Raw genomic sequence first — 18,236 nt, forward strand, 5'->3', positions numbered from 1 at the left:
TAGTCTAACTCCTTTTTGGTCACATACTGTAGGCTTTGCATCTTATCAATTCCCCAACCCATAGTTGGTTCACAAACCCAGAGCTTCTTGCGTGAAAAAGATTAGATATCCTTGAGAAAGTACACTGCAATGCCATCACAAGAGGAAGACGGAAGAGAAATGCATCAGAAGGGAAAATCAGAGAGATTCATGGTGGGTTCATCAACCATTGCTGGCTTTGAAGATGAAGGGAATCAAGAGCCAGAGAATGCAGGTGGCCTCTGGAAGCTGAGAGTGACCCCCGGATGAAAGCCAGCAAGCAAATGGGGACCTCAGTCCAATAAATGTGTGGAACTAAATTCTACCAACGACCAGATTGAGCCTGGAAGCAACAGCTCGATTTTAGCCTGGTGAGACCCCTGGTTGGAATTCTAACTTACTGAACTGAGATAATAAATGTGCATTGTTTTAAGCCTCTAAATATGTAGTAATTTGTTACATCAGCAAGAGAAAACTGATACTGATACCCAGAACATTTATGTGGTTCACCAGTCACGGTGAGCTTAAGGGGAGTTGAAGTCAGGTGATACATGGAATTTTGGCTCAAGACTATGTCACAATGGGCCTATTAGATGTGAAAACACAGCCTTCCCACTGTTCATCCTATTTCCTAAGTATATTATTAGATTAGACATACTCAGCTAATTTCCAAAATGGTATGAAGACTAGCATGGAAGAAGAGTCTAGAGCCTACCAAATTATAAGCTGAAGAAATGCTATATCCCTGGGAAATCATAGAGATGAGATGCACTATCGAAACCTTGAAAGATACAGGTGCAGCTGTCCTTATTACAGGCTTGTTTACCTCACCTGTTGTACTTGGGCCTTGGAGAATGAGGGTTATGAATGCAAGCTTAATAAAGTGATGACTCCATGGAAGATGTAGTCCTTTTCCTAGAGCAAATCAACACAGCCTCTGGTACTTGATATGACACTTTGATCTGGAAAATACATCTCCCTCCCCCTTATTTCAATAATTGGTCCAGATACAGCAGTGCCTTCAGGGTCAAGAGGAATAGGATCTGTTAGCATGACTTCCAGAGATAACCATTGCTCCAGTTTCTTAGCTCTCATTTCAGGAGAGCACTTAAACCAGGTGATAAACGAACCCCTGATAAGGAACCCTCTAATCGAATTATACTCTATTCTATTATCATATTTTATGTTGTACAGTACCTGGATTGATGACATCTACTTGGCTCACACGGTAGAGTTCCTGGCACATATCCGGATTAGCCTGCATGGTGAACTTTTCCAGATTTAAATATATGACACTGGGCTAGAAGCAGGGCACTTGAGCTTCCAGAAAGTTTGACATAACTTTCAATCAGATTTCTCACCTGCAATTATTGCCTTTTTTAGGAACACATGGAAATTCATACAAAATCTGTTAAAGGATAATGTGATTGATTTTTGCAATATCCTGATTGTGGCATTCTGATTTGCAATATTCTGTGTGCACTGACTTCTCTCTATAGTGAGGTAAGTAGACCTTCCTTAGATAAGTAAACTTCATTTTACATCCCTACATCATGTCTGTGTCTGCTTTCACCACCAGCCTGAAATGACTATTGATATTTGCTAATATGTTTCATAGCTCAACACGTATGTTCCTTCATAAAAGCTGACCAGGCTACTGCCACTGCTAAGTGCCTAGATTTATGGTCGCAGCACCCAACCATGACATAACCCCCCTGCACTGTCCCCACGTCTCCCCTGCCCTGCCAAAATGCAGCTGCGCGCCATGGAGGACTGGCAGCCAGCTCATGTCAGGCTGCGTATAATGGACACCTTCTATCGTGGACAGGAAAGCACTTTGTGTCTCCTGAATGGAATACACACTTGGATTTAGCTATGCCTTTCCTGATCTCCACACTTCTGAAAGCTCCCTGCCATTGGATTTGTTTCCTGCCATCAGCTTGTTCATGTTTAGTGCTCACACTCTACTGGTGGGCGCTCCCAGAACTCCTGGTTTCCATCATTCCACCACACGAGCTAGTTTCTCAGGGATGTTAGAAAGAAATACCAGCTTTTTCAAATTTCAAAAAAAGTCCTTTTCAAGTCATCATTGACATTTGTGAAGAATTAGGGGATATGCCAAACAGTAATGGAAACAAGCCTTGTGAAGTTTAATGGTATCCCTTCTCCCGCCCTTGTCAGCCTTCCTTCCTTTTCTGAAAGGAGAACTCATACTTTAAGCGGATCTACAACTCCTTTGATATGGAGCTTAAAATAATCTTAATTTAGGGGCTGGCCCCGTGGCCGAGTGGTTAAGTTCGTGCGCTCCGCTGCAAGCGGCCCAGTGTTTCCTTGGTTCGAATCCTGGGCGTGGACATGGCACTGCTCGTCAGACCACGCTGAGGCAGCATCCCACATGCCACAACTAGAAGGACCCACAACGAAGAATATACAACTATGTACTGGGGGGCTTTGGGGAGAAAAAGGAAAAAATAAAAAATATTTAAAAATAATCTTAATTTATAGAAACTTATAAACACCTCATACTCAAATAAGAAACTGGCAAATGGTACTTATCATAGCACGTGGTGAAAGCCAGGAAGAAGATAGATGACGATAAGCTATGTCATTTGGTTTCTCCTTGAAAGAGTAAAGTTAACCAGTTACATTTTTCAAGTTAATTCATGTAAAAAATTATATTGATTTTGATGTAATTTTTCTCTCTGCTCAAATCCTTCATTTGAAGACCAGTAAGTTATTCATGATATCAGTAGCTTCGCAACTTGATACAGTAAATAAGTTTTATTGGCGGATGCCACATACTGCTGTGAATCTCTTTGTATATTCTCCATGAATGAATTTTTGGAAATGCACATTTGTGTCTCTCAGTAGGCCATGTAGGCCTTGGATTCAGAAGTGAGCAATGTGAGGTGGCTACATTTGGAGGAAGTGATCAATGGCAGGTGGCATAGTGCTGCGCTCTGAGCTCTCCTTTAAGACTAGAACACATCTCGAAATTGCCAGGATCTTGCTGCTGATAGCTCTCAGCTGCATCCATCTCTAAGCATTGCCCTTGGAGGGCAGCCGGAGGAAGCTGCGTCTGGCCCCTCTCCCTAGACAGCTTGTATGCAATGATGGTCAATTCTAGGGGTCTAAACCGTTTGTCAAAACTTGGGACAAGTTAAATGTCCAGAGCTCCTGAGGGATTGACTGAGGCCTCTAGTACAATTTTATTACAGTTCAACCTCTCCCTCTACCTGATGTTACCTCCTCGCTCTCTAATACTGTTGTTCCTGAGAGTGTTCTTGATCAACTTCCTCCACAGACATCTCTCCCTCAGGGCCTGTGTCCCAATAACCTGACAAGGCATCTGGTCAGTGCAGTGGTGGTGGACAGTGTTTTGGGGGAAGTAGTGTTGGAATTTCTAGCATCCAGTCCCAGGTACTTGTTGGGATTTTAATATTCATCTTTATTAATTTCATTCTGAATGTGTACAGGAAGTGTTCTGGATCAGAGACAGATTTCGTGTTTATTACCTTATAATTAATAAGTGCTTGATTCCGCCTCACCTGAGTTCTTAGCCCTGAGGTAATGTGATGAAAGCCAGATGGAAAAATCTCCTACATATGTAGCTGGAAGCTCCATTGGTGAGGAACGGAGAAAAATGGATTCTCTTCGTCCACACAGGACAGCTGCCTCCGCTTTGCTCTCCTGAAGGGCAGGATAAAAACCTTTGCCCTGTGGAGATGGGATGGAAAGGACCCCAGGTTCTCACTCTAACCTTTTGGAATGGACATACATCTCTCCAGGGCCCCCCCTAAGCCTTGTGTATCTCTCTGGCTTTTTATGACCTGCAGATGTCTCCAAGGTTCTGGGTCTCATTTTCTCCTGAAATGTAAACACATACCTTCAGAGTTAGGTAATCTCTCTGGAATTCTCCCACCATCTTATTCCAGGATCCCGAGTTTTCAGCAAAATTTATTCAGAAAGCCCAACTGGTGCAGAAACACAAAAATATTTTCTCTGCATCCCACAGCATCACAGTTGTTGATGAGAAGCATGGATATTTTCATTAAAGAAGCTTTTGTGATGTGGTTGGACTGTATAGTTTCAGACTCTGCCTTTTTGAGAATTCTGGAGATTCTGTGCACCACTTAATATTCTATAATACATTCCTTGTCTGCTTAAACTAACCAAAGTAGTTTCTTTTGCATCTGCAACCAAAATTCCCAGCTGATAAAGATGCCATGTATATAGTATTACACAACATGCAAATAAAGCTTTACATTGTTTAAGGAAACATACATATTTAATAAAACTCTAAAAACATGTCTAGCAATAAGAAACATCAAATTCAGGATTACCTGATGGTTACTTGGGAGGTTGGGGAAAGGAAGAATTTTGATTGGTAAAGAGTACACAGGAACCATAACCATATTGGCAATGTTTTATTTATTATAAGAGTGAGGGATACAGGGGTAGTCACTGTTTTATCATATATATACATTTATGATAGTCACTGTTCTATCACGTATATCTATAGATATGCATTATGTATATAAACAATATTGCATAATACGTGTAAAAATACCTGCAGAAAATCTTTCACTGTGACACTTCAGCTGCTACAATAATGGGCCTCCTGAATACTGTGGCTTAAAGAAAAATTTATTCCCCTCTCACATAAGAATGCGTAGAGAAACAACCCAGGTGGTTGGGGTACCTCTGCTCCATGCAGTCATTCAGGGACCCCGATCTCTACCTCCCTCATTACTCCATCTTCTCCCAGGGCCTTGTCCTCATGTGCATTGTACAACTGGGTCACAGGTGTGTGTTTCGGCTCACAGGAGGGGAGAAAAGATCATGAATGTCCAGAGCTAAAGCAAGCCCGAGACCAGGAAGTGTCTCCCATCACTTCTGCTCATTTTGCAGTGGAGAGAACTGATGCCCGTGGCCAGACCAGGCTCTAACGGTGGTAGGCAAGTGGCTTTCCAGCCAGATAATGTGCCCCGCTACAACTTTCTTGCTATGAAAGAAAGGAGGAATAGGCTTTGATAAAAACCAGCAGTCTTCCAAAGGGACTTTATGAAAACTGTGTACAAAGAATGATTTAATAAGACATAAATACTCACATACAATTTTCTTCCCTGCTCACAAATCTATAAATATTATTGGTTACCTTTTAATCTCACTTGAGTGGTAAAATTCTACATCTTAGAGTCAGAATAACTCCAGAGAATATGCCTTGTCTGGCTCTTAGTGAGCTCAAGGACTTTATGTGAGAAATAACTTACTCAAGACTTAAGTGGAAAATAATTAAGAGCTTTCATAATTCTCCCCATTGGATCTCTTGCCGTTATTTACCAATGCTCGCTATGCGGACACTTATTTGTCTGCTGCACAAGTCTTTCTCTGCTCTGTTTGGCCTGGTTTGAAATTCATCTTTCAATTGCATGTTCTCACTTGTCTTCTCATAACAAAGAATGAAGAAAAGGGAAAATTAGTTCCTTTGTCTGTGTTAGAACTTGTGAAGATCTTCCTCCAAATTAGGTTACCTTGGCAACAGTGTGTCTAAATTATTCCCTCCAACTAACTAATCCTGATTCCTGTCCATGCTCAAATCAAAGCAATGGTTTGCTGAAGCTGAATCCCAGCTGTTTTACCAATTAGTTTGTGAATTCAGCACAGATTTTCTCTCTCAACATTTTTGGTTTTCTCTTGGAATATTAAAACCAGTTTTGAATAAAACAGTTTTTAGGTGGAAAAATGGGGTTATTTCCACATACTGTACTCTTTTCAGCTATAAAGAACCAAAAAGAAGGCGATCAAAATAACAGAGCCCCTCCCCCGACCCCAGTTTGACTAGTAAAGTTTCAATAGGTTGGGACTTAAGTTGGAGTCATGATTTCAGGTTTGGGTTAGCACAGATCAACAGATACCAAGGATTCAGGTTTGATGTAAAACACTCCATATTAAAATGTCTTGCCATAATCACTGCAGCTTTTCTAATCTTAATCTTACCTTACTAACTTTCCTTATCTTAATAATCTTTTTTCTCCTTTTTAAGGTTGGACATAAAATATTGATGGATTTAGACTTTAAAAATCATCTGTTGCTAATAGTGCCTTCCAAATTGTTACATGTAGTATGTAAACCTTAATAGTTCAGAGAGGGGGCCGGCCTGGTGGTACAGCGGTTAAGTGTGGACATTCCGCTTCTCGGCGGCCCAGGGTTCACTGGTTCGGATCCTGGGTGCAGACATGGCACCTCTTGGCATGCCATGCTGTGGTAGGCGTCCCATGTATAAAGTAGAGGAAGATGTTAGCTCAGGGCCAGTCTTCCTCAGCAAAAAGAGGAGGATTGGCAGTAGTTAGCTCAGGGCTAATCTTCCTCAAAAAAAAAAATTAGTATAAAAAAGTAGCTGAGAGAGCAGGTACTCAGGCAGATCTCTAAACTGTGCTCAATATTTTATGTTGTTAATGTCACGTGACTTCTCTATGGAATTATTCTGACTATTAGTGTGAACACAATAAATGATGATTTCTTCTCGAAACACTTTGACACTTTGTTTTAGTAAATCCTATGTGGATCATATTGGTGATATGACCCAGTAAGCACACCTCCTAACAGGCTTTGAGTCAGATTTAATGGTAATCCTGAATTGTGTCTCTTCACTCAGTTTTTCTACAGAAAGTATCAAGTTGAGTTACATATCTACAATGTTTCCATGTTATCAATAATCTTAAATGTTTATTCCTAAAATTCGTGAGCATAATTTGCACAGATTTAAAATGATAAAACTGAAAACAGTCTTAGACATGATATAGTCCAGCCCTGTTGTTTTACAGATAATGAAGCATAAAGAGGACTTGGGGAAAAAATCACAGAGCTGAAGCTGTGGGCAACATTGCCTCGGAAAGGATGCCCACATTCTCCACTCCCTTCCTCCTCCAGACACGTTCCTCTTCACGCCTGTCTAAGGTCAAAATTCTATTAGTATTTTTCCTGCTGAACCCAGCTGTATCCATAGCTCACTCTCAACGAAGTGTTCTAGGTAGGTCCTGTCGTTTGGAATTGATACTTGAGTTGACGCTATTTGCAGTCCTAGTCTAATTCTTTGTCTCTTGAACTCTAGTCTAATATCTTTGTATTTACTGCGCTGTAATTTTCCCTGTCATACAAATGACTTAGACATTTTCCTTTAGTGCAGACTCTCTGGACTTTTTATAGAAGGCAAACTGCTTTCGTTGTATTCATATAGCCAGTTCACACTTCCAAAGCACAATTATTTCATTGATAAAAATTTTATTTTTTTCGTAAGTAGCTGTCATAAAGTTCAGAATTCTGCCTCACAATTTCTACACTTGAATTATATTAGCCTTGACTTATTTTGTTCTTGAATTATTTTTCTCTTCTTGAGTTATTTTAACAATAGATCCCTTAAATAAGTGGATATCCTAAAACTTTTACCTACAGGTAAAATGTATTTGCATAAAAATAGATATTGATGATTAAAATACATACAACCCCATACACTATAACAAAAAGTCCCCAAACTGAATAAATTCTTAATATCTCCTATTTTCAAACAGCTTTGCATAATTTTGTTCTTTTTCAGAATATGCTAACAGACACACTAACAAATAACAGTTAAGGTAATGGCTATTGCACCGGAAGAATGTGACAAACAAAACTGGACCCGCCTAAGACAGGATATTGGGCCAAATTTTACCATAAATCCACACAAGAGACTTGCTGTAAGGCATCCTCTCCACAAATAAGGGCACAATTTAGGTCTGGGTGGTTATGTCTGTGTACAGCCTGAGGGGTGAAAAAAGAAGGGGTTGAAATAATTCAGAGTTCCACCATTGTTCTTTGCTTTTTTTGGTGGATTTTGTAAATAGTTTGAATTAGACTTCAAGAAGAAAGACCACACAGAAAAACAATCTTGCATCTTATTTCAACTTTACAAGTCAGTTTCTCCATCTCTTGTGATAATGCGTGCACATTTAAAACAAGGAAAGTGGCTATTCAAATTTCCATGCTCTCACCACCCAGCAAGGAATGCCATGCTAATCAGATTACAGTCTCTAGACACAAAGGGACTGCTGCCTCCTGCTGTCTTGAAAGAGCATTGATGTTTTGAGTATTATCTTATGCCTAACTGTGAACCAAGAATACTGCTTCTTTTAGAAGGGAAACTGATATTAATTTGTCTCCATTAGATTGTTGGTGATTTTTGTATACTAGTCACTGTGTTGATGAATGATGCAGGATTAATCATCAATCATAGTAAATAGTAATTCAAGCTTTTTTCTTTGTATTATGCCAAAAAGTGGATTTATAAATGTTTATTTGAGTTATTCTTTTTTTTTCTGGTGAGGAAGATTGGCCCTGAGCTAATATCTGTACATCTGTTGCCAATCTTCCTCTTTTTGCTTGAGGAAGACTGGTGCTGAGCTAACATCTGTGCCAATCATCCTCTATTTTGTATGTGGGATGCTGCCTCAGCATGGCTTAATGAGTAGTGTGTGGGTCCACACCTAGGATCTGAACCTGCCAACTCCAGGCTGTGGAAGTGGAGCACACAATCTCAACCACCACGCCACCAGGCTGGCTCCTGAGTTATTCTTGAATCCAAGCATCTCTTTCTTTAACTTGGTTTATTTATGATATTCGATATAACTAGGTTCCAAGAATTAAAATACCTACTGAGTTGTCTTCCATCCTCTTCCTTCGTGCTGCCCCCTTCTGGAGGAGGGTGGACGGGCAGCAGCATAGTTTCGGGAGTTTTCTCACTTCTGTTTTTTCAGTTTTATTTTTTTTCTTTATAGTGAGTTCTTTGTAGGGCCATAAAAAGTTATGACTTCGGGGAAGGTCAGGAATACATCCTGTCTAATCTATTTATTTTACAAATAGAGAAGTGGATTTTTATCACATCTTATCCTGCCCTTATTTTCCATCTCCTGAATAAAAGAAGGCACTGCTGCATTTTTCATATTATCCCCTCAAAATTATAGGTAATTTCACTTATCTTCCACTTCCAGCTTAAACTCTTATCACTGTTTGCTTTCCTCAACCATGGTCCTGTGATTAGGGGTGTACATCCTAATCCCCAACTTTCATTGTCCACAATGGAAATTATTGATAAAAAAAAATCACTGTCCACAAATTCAACTCAACTTTTCCCTTAATATAAAATGAAGGGCTATGGTTATGGGACTATAACCATAACCTGAGTTATGATTTAAAAGGTTGTATAGCTAAGTTCTAGTTTTTTGTCTAAATCTGTAGGAGAGTCTTTGAAATCTACCAACGTTACCATTGCCATTGGCAGAAATACAGTTTATTGAATTGTACTCTCAGCATTAGAAGTTCTTCAACCTTTTTTCTAGTGTGACACTAGCATTGTGAATTACTTGTACCCCATTATCTCTCTTTTCCAAGAGTTAAATGCTTGGGAGACAGATTCTAAGCGGCCAGTTCATGTCAATAAACTGCCTATGGGTTAATTAATAATGGGGCCAGGGTGCCTGGTCTCTTAGCCCAAACACCTACACCTATATGTAAAATTCATTCTCAAAGCAGAATGAATTAGTGTGAATTGAGCCTCCTCTCCCAGAAGTACTATTTATCTTTTGCTATGTAATAAATTGCTATAAATGTAGTGGCTTAAAACAATATACATTTGTTATTGTACAGTTTCTGTGGGTCAAGAGTCTGGGCATGGCTTCTCTGAGTCCTCTGCTTCAAAGTCTCTTATGATGCTGCCGTCAAGATGTTGGCCAAGGCTGGGCTCTCATCTGAAGGCTTGACTGAAGGAGGATTTATTTCCAACTGGAAAAACTGACAGAATTCATTTTCTAAGAAGCTCTTGGGTTGAAATTTTCAGGTCCTTGCTGACTTGGCTATAACTTGCCGTGTGGATCTCTCCAACATGGCATCTTGCTTCATCAAAGTGTACAAGCCAAGAAGGCAACGTAGAGAGTCTACTAGCAAGATGCAAGTCATAATGTTATCTAACTTAATCACGGAAATGATATTCCATCACATTTGGCATATTTTGTTGGTTAGAAGCAAGTTACAGGTTCTGTCTACACTTAAAGGGAGAAGTTTACACAAGGGTGTGAATACTAGGAGGCAAGGATCATTGAGGGGTGGTGCCTACCACATGCCCCCTAGGCACTATTAATCAACCATAAAGGCATTTTAGTTAGTTCAGCAAGTATCATGTATCAGGCACTATGTTGGATGACTGGGGATTTAAAAAAAAAAGACAAGATTCCTGCCCTTGTAGTCTAGCACATGAGTCAGTAGGCTCTTAAAACAATATAGAAATAATGGTTCAAACCATATATTCCTCTGCTTAAAACTTTTTAATTGCTTCATATTACTCTGAGACTAAGTACAGTTTCTTACCAGGGCTCAGCAGGGCCTGTGTTATCTGTCTTTTCCTGCTTTGACGTTCTCATCTTGTGCTTCCCCCATTTTTCCACTCTCCTTTACCCATCTCAGCATCTGACAAATCCTAGGAGATGTGTAACATTTAAAAAAAGAGTTAAATAAATTATACCATTAACTTCCCATTAAAACTTCAACCATCCAGACTGAATAGCTTTGAACAATATAATTTTATATTGTTACTACTAAGATAAACTAGGTGTCAAACGTACCCTTTAATAATGAACTGAACTGAATTGCTTTATAGGACTGTTAGCTGGATGCTGGTTGATTTTTGAAAGCAGCCTTCTGAAGATGAATGTTTTAATTTAAAGAAGTAACTCAACTAGACCTCTGAGTGCTTGGAACACTCTGGAGGAGTTGGAAGGATCCTTATAGATTACGTATATCAATCTCATTTATTTATTGTTTAGTTTTGTTTTTTTTCTGCATCACATGATGTCTTCTTACTGAGAAACCACAGGAGAAATTCTCTCAGTTCCAAGAGAAGCTTCTCTCCAGGAATTATTTTTAGCTCATCTGTGGATAATTAATTGCGTAACTGATCAGAATCCTAGTTTTGTTTGTCAAAAGACATATTTGGAGTCATAGCCATAACTGAAACCTACATATTCTGATTCCAATGATCTTTCTTTTATATGGACTTTACATCTTTTCCCTAAGTCTCTTTGTCTTTGTCTTAGAGTTCACCCAAGTCAATAAGATATTATTGTATTATAAAGGCCCCTTTTCCTTTCTCCTGTGGAGGTCATCAAGCTGTGACCATGATCTGTTTAAGGCTCTGGAGGATTTAAGGTGACACTTCTTGTTTCTCTTACACATTTTCTCCATTTTTTCTTTGTTACTTTGATGTGAAGAATTTGATTCAAGAATTATGAATGGACAAGTAGAAGAAAATTTCTCTCTCTCTCCCTCCCCCTTCCCTCCCTCCATCTCTCCTTCCCTCGCTTCTTCCCTCCCTTTGTCCTCCTCTTCTTTCTTCAATTTCTTCCTCCACCATCTATTATATATGTGACATTTTTTGTCCTACCTGTGTTCAAGGTAGAATGCACAAACTTTGAACAAAAATACCCCTCAGCTTCTATCATAAAATCCATAAAGAAGTTGGCAAATTATACATAGACTTGTGGCCCTTCTTCTTTTCCCATTTAATTGTTCATGTCACCTGGGAATGTTTTATAGACGTCTCCTGCTATAGAAGAAGAAAAGACAGGAGGAAAGGAAAGGACAGAGAAAAATGACTTCATAATTAGAATGAGGATATAGGCTTTCGGCATGTGAATTACACGGGGAGCGGTGTTTTCAGTCAAGTGAAAACCCACTTGGAAATGGGTTTAACTACATGTTCTAAGTCTCTAAGGGACTTTGGTTTTGACTCATGCTATTTAAAGATGATGGCTCTCTGGGTGAGCCAAGTTGAGGCCAAAAGAATAAGGCTCCCTTGGCTTTCCTGAAAGTGTTGAGATTTATTTCTCTGAGGTGGCCTGAGTACGTACTGATTCATTCCAACAGATCATCCTGTTTTCATTTAGGGATTAATATGTTACAATATAACACCCAAAGAAAACTGCAGGAATTAGTAATGTTATATTTTGAGAACCGTCTTACCATGAAATAGATTGAAAACCCAGGGCCTGTTGTATGTTTAGATATGTAGAGAATTGTATGACGTTCCCTAAAGGAGTCATTCTGAAACCTAGGCCAGAGTGTTACAGAATTAAAGCATCTCAGTTTCACACAGATTTATGAGAAACCACCCGAGGAGTTAACATTTAGGATTAACGGTCTGTGTTATATAGATTTTCATTTATACCGCTGGGGTTTCTTTACATCAATCCCTTCTCATTTAAATGATTCGTTCACATATTTGTTCAATTTAGTCAATAAATATTTATTGTGTGCTAAATACATGCTAGATGCTTAGGATAGAAAGATTTATAGGATGTGGCATCCTGCTGCAAGGAGTTTATAGACCATTGAGACTGAAAGTCTCTGAGGACACTTGTTCCCCTCTTCACCCCACCCTCTCCCCTACGGGAGGAGTAAAGGAAAATAATGATGAAACAAGATTGAACGCTATTTGCAATTAAAAGATATCTGGCGTATAATCCACTCATATCATCATATTATTTAATTTTCTCAAAATCATCCAATTCTGTACTTATATATTTGGGCCAGATTCCTCCCATTTGCCCCTTGAGATCCACTCCCAGCATTAAATGCTTTCCTTGATTTCTGGCTTCTTCAAGCTAGGTTTTACCAATGGGAAGCCCTGGCAGATCAGAGGGAGGCAGGAGAGTGAGGTCAAGGTCCCTCCCTCCCTAGGGGGTCATCTTGGGATCATGGTGTCTTTCCATCAAAGGTCCTTTCTTTTCTCCGGACAGATTTCTCTACAAGACTCTCTGATTCTGGGTTCCATTAACTGCTCTCACTTGTCCTTTGAGCTTCCATTTGGGAAAGCTCTGTTGTCGCTAACACTTTTGGGGGATTCTGGAGTTCCCGTCCATTCTGCCTATGCTTTTGAAAATAGTTCCTTTGTAAATAAACGCTCCTAGAAGTTTTCTATTTTGAATGTTGGGCCTCGTGATTATTACGGTGTTCGTTCAGTCACCTTATTGTGTCTTATTTGCTTCCTGCCTTGTTCTAAAAACACTCTAAGAAAAATTACGTGGTATATATTTATTGCTTTTAAATACAAAATTATAATTTTCAAACTATCTGAATCTAAGTATTACTAACAAGAAAATAATATTCTTTTCTTAAACCAAGATATTTTCTCACCTATTTTCATATACTTTATAATGAGTATCAGTGTAAACTACAAAAATACAGATTTCACATACAAATTAAGATGGATAAAATTATGTCCTGCACAGAAATAATTTACTTTTTGTCCTTTTTTTGTATTTCTTGTTCTTGATTTATTTTCTTTTCCATTCTTCAAAACAGAAATGAAACAATATGTCTTTTATTTCTTATTTCAGTATTATTACGGTCTTCTCTGACTTTTAATGGAGCATGTGAAATCTCACAGTCTGACAGATCTGGCAGAATTTCTTAAAAGAAACAGAAGTAACACCGCTTGACCACCAGGTGTTTTGTTATTCTCACAGGCCCAATCTCACGACCGAGTTAAAAGTTCAAACGAAGTTTAGCAAACTTGCTTCAGTCTAAAGAACGTTTCTGTTAAGATGGCTTAACTAATATTTCTGAAAATGAAGTACAAACGCATGGTACATTAAATGACTTTTAAATTCTCATGTATTACAAATGTTTAGTACATTCATTTATGTTTATTCTATGGAATATTTTGGTATGTTTACAAACAGATTAGGGTTTATAGTCAACAGAATTAGAGTATATTCTGGTTTTCTCAAAATGTGACCTTTCAATTCTATAAAATTTACAGTAACCTAAGATTTCTCCTGGCCCAAAACTATATAATCAGAGATTCTTAACCTACAGTCTATGGCCTCGGGTCCTTGGGTAGACTACGGGGGTTTCACAAGGCCTAACACTTTGTATGAAAAATAGTCATATTTGTTACATATTTGTATTTTCCTGGGAAAATTTTAGAAGAATTCAAAAGAAATTAAGAGCAACTAGTTTAATGTTTATTGAGTATGGTAGATTTTAGTATTGTTGAAAATATTCAAGAACCTTATGTACAGGGTCCCTCCTTACGAGGCCCTATGTCCAGACAAGGATAGGCATTTGACTAGTTTTGGTCAATAAAATATGAGTGAACATCCTGTGTGCCATGTCTGAGAAGAAGCTATAAAATGCTTTGCACTTCAGCACTTTCTGATTTACTTCTGCCATCAAACCAGATCTATCCCAGATGGAGGGCATTCTATCAGCCTGGGTCCTAGGATGGAGCAATAAGTGGACTTTTGAGAGTTTTCTTTGTTTCTGCTGCAAAAAGTACCCTATGTGGATTGATAAATAAGATGGCCAATTTCCACAACTTTTCTAGAGAAGACTAAATCAATTTTCCTGTGCCTGGGTTAAACAGTAAATCAGCTAAATTTTCATTCATTATTTTCCATGCTCTCCCACAATGCTTGGGATGTCCTTATCTATGATTACCTCAACCCAAAGCTTTCCCTCTTTCAAAAACTTTTCACAAATCCTCCCATGTTAAAATCAGTTCACTTTGCTTCCAGCCTTGAAGGTGTATAGGGACCATAGTGACCCTTCCCCCAAAGCAACAACAAGAAAAATAAAGACAAAATATATGGAATAGGTTTTTGAGATCCTGGACATCAGGGAACACGAGACAGTGGTCTCTCAGGGACAGGAAACAAATGAGGTGAGTCCCATCTGCTAAAAATCCTTCAACTGATTTATTAAACTACTAATATTTGAAGTTGCAAATTAGTTTAGCCCATGAAATAGGAAGTTGAAACCCAAAAACATTTATTTCTTTAATATTGAAGGTATTTTCATTGCTTGGCTGGCCTCATCAACAAAAATCAGAAAGCGATTTAAACGTATGTTGATTTCATATTAAAATAGCTGAAGTCATCTATTCTGCAGCCAAGCAATTTGCAGTTTGTCGAGCTGCAGAAAAAATTACATTCAGATGACAATTAAACGGCTTCTGAGTGTGAGTGATCTCGGAGAATTCTAACTTAAAACTCTCATCTAAGAGAATTTCCATATGGGTTGGCTTGAAAATCCAGCCTGTTTCTTGTTGCTATGAGTATTTGGAAATTCATGTTTCATCCTAATATTAAATTATGGCGCTTTTGCTATAAAAAGAGCAAGAATAACTGGAAACTCCTTCGTTGAAACTAAAGATTTTATGACTCTGGGATTCTTTCAGGAAAGGCTACTCATAGTTTTTAACAAATATACATTTAAGGGAATTATTAGATGGTATTTTTATTTAGAAAACCACAAAAGTAGAAAATATACAAGACATTTTGAATGTATAAAGTTGCTCTCAAACATAAAAATTATGTACATATAAGTTTCGAGAAGCAGAATGCAACATTTTTGATATTTGTTTTGGAATAGGAAGATCTCTATAATGAGACATAGAGCAAGAGAAAAACGAGGAAGGATGAACTAGGATCTATTCCCAGATTTGCCAGCGATGTCTCTAAGGCTTTGAGAGAGACAATTAATTTGGCTGTGCCTTTGTTTCTGCATTCTTAAGATGATAGTTTTGGAATTCCCTCCCAATTAGAAAATTCTCTAACATTATTAAAAGCCTAAAAAAGCTTTGCAAAGGAATAAAATATAACTGTCAATAATGTCAAACGTTACATAGCTTCAAACAAATTACCATGTTGTAGTGATAAGTGAGAAAAACAAAATGAGGCCTGTAGTTTTCATTTTGAATTGAAACTCTTCCTTCCCCACAAATAGGTTGTTCCAGAGCTAATTAATTCTAGATATTATAAGACATGAAATTGCTATCAAGGATGAATTGTTTTATTTTTTTTATTTTATTTTTGAGGAAGATTAGCCCTGAGCTAACATCCACCACCAATCCTCCTCTTCTTTTGCTGAGGAAGACTACCCCTGAGCTAACAAACATGGCTTGATGAGCAGTGTGTAGGTCCGCCCAGGATCCGAACCAGTGACCCGGCAGGCCGCCGAAGCAGAACACAAAAAAATTAACCCCCAAGCCACTGGGATGGCCCCTAAATTCAGTTTTAAACACTTTGTTTTTGTTGAAAACACACACATACACGAACATTCACAGACAATTAAGCATTAGTTAGAAACATTATTCAGATGTAGTCCTCATCTGTATGCATTTGACAGCATTTATATTCATTCTTTGCTAAAGAATTAGGAGAGGTCTCCACATCCCCACACAGCTTGGCCAGCGAAAATCCAGATGGGAGCTGGGAGTGGGTGGGGATTCACTCCTCTGCGTTCTCTGGTATTGACTCAAGGTTTTTAGCATTTCATTCAGATTCCAAGAATTTTTATCAGTGTACATTTTTGGGATTCCTACTGCGTAAATAAATGTACAGCCACTAGAAATATTATAATCAATGTTTTGATGTCGTACTTAGAATAAACAATCAGGTAATTAAAAATTGATACAAAAACTTACAAGTACATTTTTCAGTTTAATCATGAATGTATTTTGACTCTAGTGAGGTCACTTTTTTAATTTACCATATACTTGAGCATTTAAGCTTAAAATTACATGTTTCAAATAACTATAATAGGAATATATGAGTCTGGATAATTAATTTCAGCAACTCCCCAAAGTCAGTAACTTAACACACTAAAAATCAATTCGTGCTGACATCCCCATCTCATGAGAGTCAGGCTGCTCCTTTGATGGTTTCCTTCAGTCAGTAACTCAGGGGCCCAACCTTCTTCCACTGGGTAGCTCCAGCATCTAAGCAAGAGGAGAGAGAGCGTATGAAATATGTCACTGGAGGTTTTGGGGCCAGGCCTCACGGTCTAGTACTCTTCCTCCTTACACATCTCATTGGCTGGAAACTACTCACATGGTCTCAGCCTAATGCAAAGGACAGCTGGGAAATGTCATTTTCCTGAGTGCTCAGGAAGAGGAAACAGGATCTGAGAGTATCTAGTCAGCCTTTGCCTAAAGAATACAATGTTAACGTTTTTAAATAGCATTTTTTCCTTCTTCTCCCCTCAAATAGGTATTCCCCGTCAGCCATGCTGCCCTTCCCCAGGAAAGGAGGAAGACAAATGCCGCTGTCTGAGAAAGGGTGAGTGAGCGAGGCTCGAGGGAAGCCCTGAAAAGAGAAAAGGAAGAAGTAACACATCTCTACAGGGAGGAAGAGGAAGGGCACAGAAGTGGGGAGCGTGTCACCATTTTATGAACAGAAACCCTGAAAATCCTCCTGGTGGGACACTTGGAAATGCGAGAGACATAGCATTTTTTCAGATGGATAGAGGAGCTCAAAAAAAAAAAAACTTAGGGAAATGCTTAGGAGCCAGAAACAAACACAGAGCTGAAAGCTGGATCCTTGATGGTCCACATGTGATGCTCTGTCTCTCTAGGCATGGGCGGGAGTGGTTGGTCTTAATATTCTAGAAGCTTGAGTGTTAGATCTAAGTGAGGGTAGGAGACTGGGTCCATGTGAAACACGGAGTTGAAACTAAAATCTCCCCATAAAGCCAAGTCCCTTGGAAGGCTAGAAGAAATTTACCCACTGGGGAAGGAAGACAGTAAAGTTTGTCTTTATCAGCTTGGAGTCTGGGTGATATGATTTTTTTATCATTATTACTCAAACTTCCTTTTCAATGTCAGAATACTTTCTATGGATTTCATCACTTTATTATTTTTCTGTCTTATTCCAGAAAGTGAAAAGTGCTGTAGGAGGAGAGGGGAGACAGGAAAGTGTAAGGTGAGTACTAGAAAGGAGTTGTGTTCAAATTCAGTTCCATCTTGTACCAGCTGTGCCAGCTGTGTGATCTTGGGCAAACCAAGTTACCCACTTCCCCTTCTGTAAAATGGGATAATAATACCACCTGACAGGCTGCTTTGAGAATTGGTTAATATATGTCAGGTGCTTAGAACAATGCCTGGTATAATGTAAATATTAGCTTGGCACATACCATTAGATCATTACTTTACTTGTTAATGTGGCTGACTATAAGTTCATACTAAGAACAGAACTGTAAGCTTTCCTATTTCTTATTCTTTGTATTTACATTATTAAAATTATATCTTTTGAATTTTTTTGCAGGATTAATTTAAAGCCACATGGCCATTTTACTGGATTAGATTATGCATGAATTTATCTGAAATCTACTCATCAGATTTTTGTTTC

General features: G+C 38.6%; 1 long non-coding RNA gene across 1 annotated transcript in view; it reads left to right on the forward strand.

Annotated features, from left to right (window-relative positions):
* The window catches only part of LOC139045812 (uncharacterized), a 38,034-nt gene extending 20,160 nt beyond the window's left edge, over nucleotides 1–17,874 (forward strand). The window contains exons 2-3 of the long non-coding RNA XR_011504924.1: nucleotides 17,100–17,168; nucleotides 17,764–17,874. This is a non-coding gene — a long non-coding RNA (uncharacterized lncRNA). The remainder of the gene's footprint in view (nucleotides 1–17,099; nucleotides 17,169–17,763) is intronic.
* The last annotated feature ends 362 nt before the right edge of the window (nucleotides 17,875–18,236 follow it).

The sequence above is a fragment of the Equus asinus genome, chromosome 8 (genome assembly GCF_041296235.1).
Source record: "Equus asinus isolate D_3611 breed Donkey chromosome 8, EquAss-T2T_v2, whole genome shotgun sequence".
Lineage (NCBI taxonomy): Eukaryota > Metazoa > Chordata > Mammalia > Perissodactyla > Equidae > Equus > Equus asinus.